Source organism: Pteropus medius, unplaced genomic scaffold (assembly GCF_902729225.1).
Source record: "Pteropus medius unplaced genomic scaffold, Ma_sr-lr_union100, whole genome shotgun sequence".
In the NCBI taxonomy this organism is placed as follows: domain Eukaryota; kingdom Metazoa; phylum Chordata; class Mammalia; order Chiroptera; family Pteropodidae; genus Pteropus; species Pteropus medius.
The window spans coordinates 7,158,582-7,164,581 of record NW_024346771.1 but is presented as its reverse complement, the minus strand read 5'-3'; positions in this window follow the sequence as shown (position 1 = coordinate 7,164,581).

Sequence of the window (6,000 nt, the reverse complement as noted above, 5' to 3'; positions counted from 1 at the left end):
AAGCAAGTAAGCATGTACATAAATACATACACATTTATGTATATGAATACATATATAGACACACATATATGTAACATGTCAAACATATGTATAGTAGTAGAAAAGATGATTGGATAAAAAATGTTGACTTACTGTTTTATCCATTATTTATAAATGATAATTTAATTGAATATATTATAATGATTTCTGCTTTTTAAGAAAAATATTCAAGCCACAAAATAATATGAAGAGGAAAGCAAAAACTACATTAAATGCAACCATATAGAAATACTTTTTTCAAAATGTCATCATTATGTCAGTAAGAAATAGAATCTACTCCAGAATTTAAACAAAAGCCATTTTGAAAGAATCTTTGAGGAGGTTGAAGAAAAATTCTAAGTTGAATGTCCAGCAATTCAATGGAATTGGGTGGCTGCTTTTGCCAACAGCAAGAAGAAAGTAAATCAGGAAGCCACCTCCATGGGTATTTCTTCAGAACCAGGGCTCTTATAAGAAGACAGGCATCAACAAGGCAGATGATTTGCATTTTACTTCTGTCTCTCACATTACTTAGTCCCATGTTAAAATTTTGTCCAGGTGCTTTTCTTTCCACAGAATTCATTCTAAATCAAAGTCTAGGCTCTAGTGTGTTAAGACTGGTTGGTAGAGCCTGAATCATATTTAGAACCATAGATAAAAGCAGATCAGTAACACAGAAAAATTTATCTTTCTCACTCTGACTAAAAAAAGGTTGAAAATGCTGTTGAATAAGCCAACACACTGGTTATCACTATAAGCATAAGGTCAATAAATGAATGAATAGAAGAATGGATGGATATGTAAAGAGATATTGGTAGATGAGTAGGTAGGCACACAGATAGGTGAATAATAATGATTAGCAAAATGAAAGTATATTATGCATTTTATCTCTAATAAACTTATTAAAGTTAATTTTACTTGAAATTTAGAAAATACAAATACAATTTAAAATAACACTAACAAAGATAATTATTTCTTTACTACAAAAGAATAAGTTTAATAAAAGAAACTTTGAAGGTAGAAATGACAGGTAAATGGTCATACTTAACTTCAGTAAATTAAAGTCATTTGAGGGTAAATTTTATGATTTATTTATAGACTGTATACATTAACTTCATGTTATCAAAGATAAATTAAGAAATTGTACATTTTATAAAACCTCTTGAATTGTCTTGATTATGTTATATACTTAGGATTTTATACAGGTTTATAATTTTGCATTTTGTTCTGTAATCTAAACTTCCCAGGCATTTATTCATGTTTAATTGAGCATGTTTAGCATAAAATAGAAAGCATATATCCCAGTGTTTGGTTTAATGAGTTTTGACAATATATACACTTATATAGCCACCGCCATAATCAATATGTAAACATTTCCCACATCATCCCTAGAGTGCACTCTCACATCCCTTTGCAGAACAGCCCCAATCTCAACTTCTATATCAGGCTGTCACCAGTCTGTTAGTATAGATGACTTATATTTTTCTATAATTTTATGTAAACAGAATTATGTATTATGTAGTTTTTATAAACAGCTTTTTCCTCAATATAATGTTTGTGAGATTCATCCAATTCATTACATCAATCAGTAGTTGGTTTCTGTTTACTGCTGAATAGTATTCCATAATATGACTGTATCTCAATTTGTTTACCCATTTACCTATTGAACATTTAGGTTGTTTTGAGTTTTTGGCATGTAGAGTAAAGTTGATCTAAGCATAATTCATATACAAATAATTTTTTGGAAATGTTCTTTTTTTTTCTCTAGGGTAAATATCTAAGTGTGTAATTGCTGAGTAATATACTAATACTATACTTATTTTTATAAGAAGCTATTTTCTGAACTATCATCCAAAATGATAGTACCATTTAATCTCCCCCCATAGTGATATATGAGAGTTTCACTGGACTACGTTTTTTTCTTCATCATTTCTTATTTCTAGTCTTTTGAATATTCTGGGGTATGTACAATGCTATCTCATTGCATCTTTATTTTGCATTTTCTTGATAACTAATAATTTTAAAACATCTTTTCCTATCTGTTGGCATTTTATAAGTCTTCCCCTCTGAAGTGGATATGTAAATAAATCTGACTTTTGCTTTTAATTTAATCCATATTTTTCTATTGGGCTGTATGAGTTCCTTATTCAGTCTATATTTTCTTTTCTCATTCTGTGGTTAGTTTTTAAATTTTATTAATGATGAATAATGAAGAGTAAAAATTTTAATTTTGAAAGCCTAATTTTTATAATTATTATTTTTAAAAATGTATTTATTTAATTTAGTTTCAAGTATACAGTACATTGGTTAGACATCTATATAGTTCATAAAACAAACCCCCTCTCCCTCCCCTGGCCCTCCACCTAACAATCATATTAATGCTAATTGCATTCCCTCTGCTGTGCTCCCCATCCCCATGACCAACTATCAACTACTAATGTGTACTTCTTTAGCCCTTCACTCCATTCTCCCAGCCCCCTAACCGCTCTCCCCTCTGTCCATCATCAAATTGTCCACTATATTTGTGAATCTATTTTTGATTAGTTTGTTCTTTTTGTTCCTTAGATTCTGCATATAAGTAAAATCATATGGTATTTATCTTTCTCTGTCTGACTTAATTCATTTAGTATAAGAACTTCTAGGCCCATCCATGTCATTGCAAAATTTCATTTTTAATGGCTGAGTAATATTCCATTGTGTGTGTATATATATACATATATATATATATATATATATATATATATGTATATATATACACACACAATGTGTATATTATGTATATATATATACCATAATTTCATTATCCAGTTGTCTCTTAGTGGGCATTTAGGTTGCTTCCATACCTTGGATATTGTAAATTGTGCTGCCATGAATATTGGAGTGCATAGATCTTTACGAATTATTGTTTTGATTTTCTTTGGATAAATACCAGAAGTACAATTGCTGGGTCAAAAGGTATACCAATTTTTAATTTTTTGAGAAACCTCCATACTGTCTTCCATAGTGGCTGTACCAATTTGCAATCCCACCAACAATGTATGACGGTTCTCTTTTCTCCACATCCTCGCCAACACTTGTTCTTTTTGATTTATTGATGATAGCCATTGTGACAGGTGTGAGGTGATATCTAATTGTCATTTTAATTTGCATTTCTCTGATGGTTAGCGACCTTGAGTATATTTTCATATGTCTATTAGCCATCTGTATTTCCTCTTTGGAGAAGTATCTGTTGAGGTCTTCTGCCATTTTTTAATTGGATTGTTTTTTTGTTGTTGAGTTGTATAAGTTCTTTATATATTTTGGATGTTAACTTTTTATCTGATATATCATTAGCGAATATCTTCTTCCAGACAGTCAGTTATCTTTTTGCTTTGTTGATGATTTCCTTTGCTGTGCAAAAACTTTTTAGTCTGATGTAGTCTCATTTGTTTATTTATTTATTTTTGTTTGTTTCTCTTGCCTGAGGAGATATATCTGAAAAGAAATTCCTATTAGTAAAATCAGACTTTACTGCCTATATTTTCTTCTAGAAGTTTTATGGTTTTGAGTTTTACATTTAAATCTTTAATCCATTTTGAGTCTATTCTTGTATATGGTGTAAGAAGGTGGTCCAGCTTCTTCTTTTTTTTTTTTTTTGCATGTATCTGTCCAATTTTCCCAACACCATTTATTGAAAAGACTGTCTTTACCCCATTGTATATTCTTACCTCCTTTGTCATTATATTAAGTGTATAGGCGTGGATTTAATTCTAGGATCCCTATTCTATTCCATTGATCAATGTATCTGTTTTTATGCCAATATCATGCTGTTTTAATTGCTGTAGCATTCTAGTATATTTTGATATCAGGTAGTGTGATACCTCCAATTTTGTTCTTCTTTCTCAAGATTGCCTTGGCTATTAGGGATTTTTTATTTTTCATATAAATTTTAGGATTATTTGTTCTAGCATTGAAAAATGCCATTGGTATTTTGATAAAGGTTGCATTTAATCTATAAATTGCATTGGGTAGTATGGCCATTTTAATGATGTTGATTCTTCCTACCCATGAACATGGTATATGTTTCCATTTATTTATATCTTTTTCAATTTCTTTTTTCAATGACTTATAATTTTCTGAATACAGATCTTCTACTTTCTTGGCTAATTTGATTCCCAGGTATTTTATAGTTTTCAACGTAATTATAAATGGGATTGTTTTCTTAATTTCTCTTTCCGAAAGTTCATCATTGGTGTATAAAAATGCCACTGACTCCTGAATATTTATTTTGTAATCTGCTACTTTACTGAATTCATTGATCAGTTCTAACCTTTTTGGTGAGATCAGTTTTAGGGTTCTCTATATAATATCATGTCATTGGCAAATAACAAGAGTTTTACCTCTTCCTTTCCAATTTAGATGCCTTTTATTTCTCTTTCTTGTCTGATTGTTGTGGCTAAGACTTCCAATACAATGTTGAAGAAGAGTGGTGAAAGTGGGTATCTTTGTCTTGTTCCTGATCTTAAGGAAAATGCTTTTATCTTTTCCCCATTGAGTATAATGTTAGCTGTAGGTTTGTCATATATGGCTTTTATTATGTTGAGGTATGTTCCCTCTATTCCCACTTTGCTGAGAGTTTTAATCATAAATGGATGCTGGATTTTGTCAACTGCTTTTTGCTGCATCTATTGATATGATCATATGTTTGTTATCTTTTGATTTGTTAATGTGGCATATCACATTAATTGATTTTCGGATATTGTACCAATCTATCCCATAAATAAATCTAACTTGATCGTGGTGTATGACTTTTTTTAATGTATTGCTGAATTTGGCTTACTAATATTTTGTTGAGGATTTTTGCATTGATGTTCTTAAGAGATATCGGCCTCTAGTTTTCTTTTTTTGTAATGTCTTTGCCTGGTTATGGAATTAAGGTAATGATGGCCTCATAAAAGTAATTAGGGAAGCTTCACTCTTCTTGAATTTTGGAATAGTTTGAGAAGAATAGATGATAATTCTTCCTTGAATGTTTGGTAAAATTCTCCTATGAAGCCATCTGGTCCAGGACTTCTGTTTTTTGGGAGGGTTTTGATTACTGATTCTATTTCATTGGTTATAATCATTGGTTCAGATTTTCTGTTTCTTCTTGACTCAGTCTTGGGAAATTATATGTTTCTAGGAATGTACCCATTTCTTCCAGATTGTCCAATTTGTTGGTGTATAATTGTTCATAGTACTTTCTTATGATACATTGTATTTTTGTGGAGTCCGTATTTATTACTCCTCTTTCATCTCTGATTTTATTTACTTGAGTCCTCTCTCTTTTTTCCTTGATGAATTTGGCTAAGGGTTTGTCAATTTTGTTTATCTTTTCAAAGAACCGGCTCTTGGTTTCATTAAGCTTTTGTACTATTTTTCAAGACTCTATTTCCGCTCTGATTTTTATTATTTCCTTCCTCCTATTTACTTTGGGCTTTGTTTTCTGCTCTTTCTCTAGTTCTTTTTATTGTAAAAGTAGATTGTTTATTTTTTTTTTTTTTTTTTTTTTTTTTTTTTTTTTTTTTTTTTTTTTTGAGGTAGGCCTATCTTGCTATGAATTTCCCTTTTGGGACTGTTTTCTTTGTGTCCCATAAGTTTTGAGTGTATTTGCATTTTCATTTGTTTCTAGATATCTTTTTAATTCTTTCTTGATCACATTGATAACCCATTCATTGTTTAGTAGCATGCTATTTAGCCTCCATGTGTTTAAGTATTTTTCAGTAATTTTCTGTAGTTGATATCTAGTTTCATACCATTATGATCAGAGAAGACGATTGATATGATTTCAATCTTCTTAAATTTATTGAGTTGATTTGTGTCCTAACATGTGGTCTGTCCTTGAAAATGTTCCATGTGCACTTGAGAAGAATGTATATTTTGTTGCTTTGGGGTAAAATGCTCTGAAAATATCTATTAAGTCCATCTATTCTAGTGTCTTTTAGTCCCATTGTTTCCTTGTTG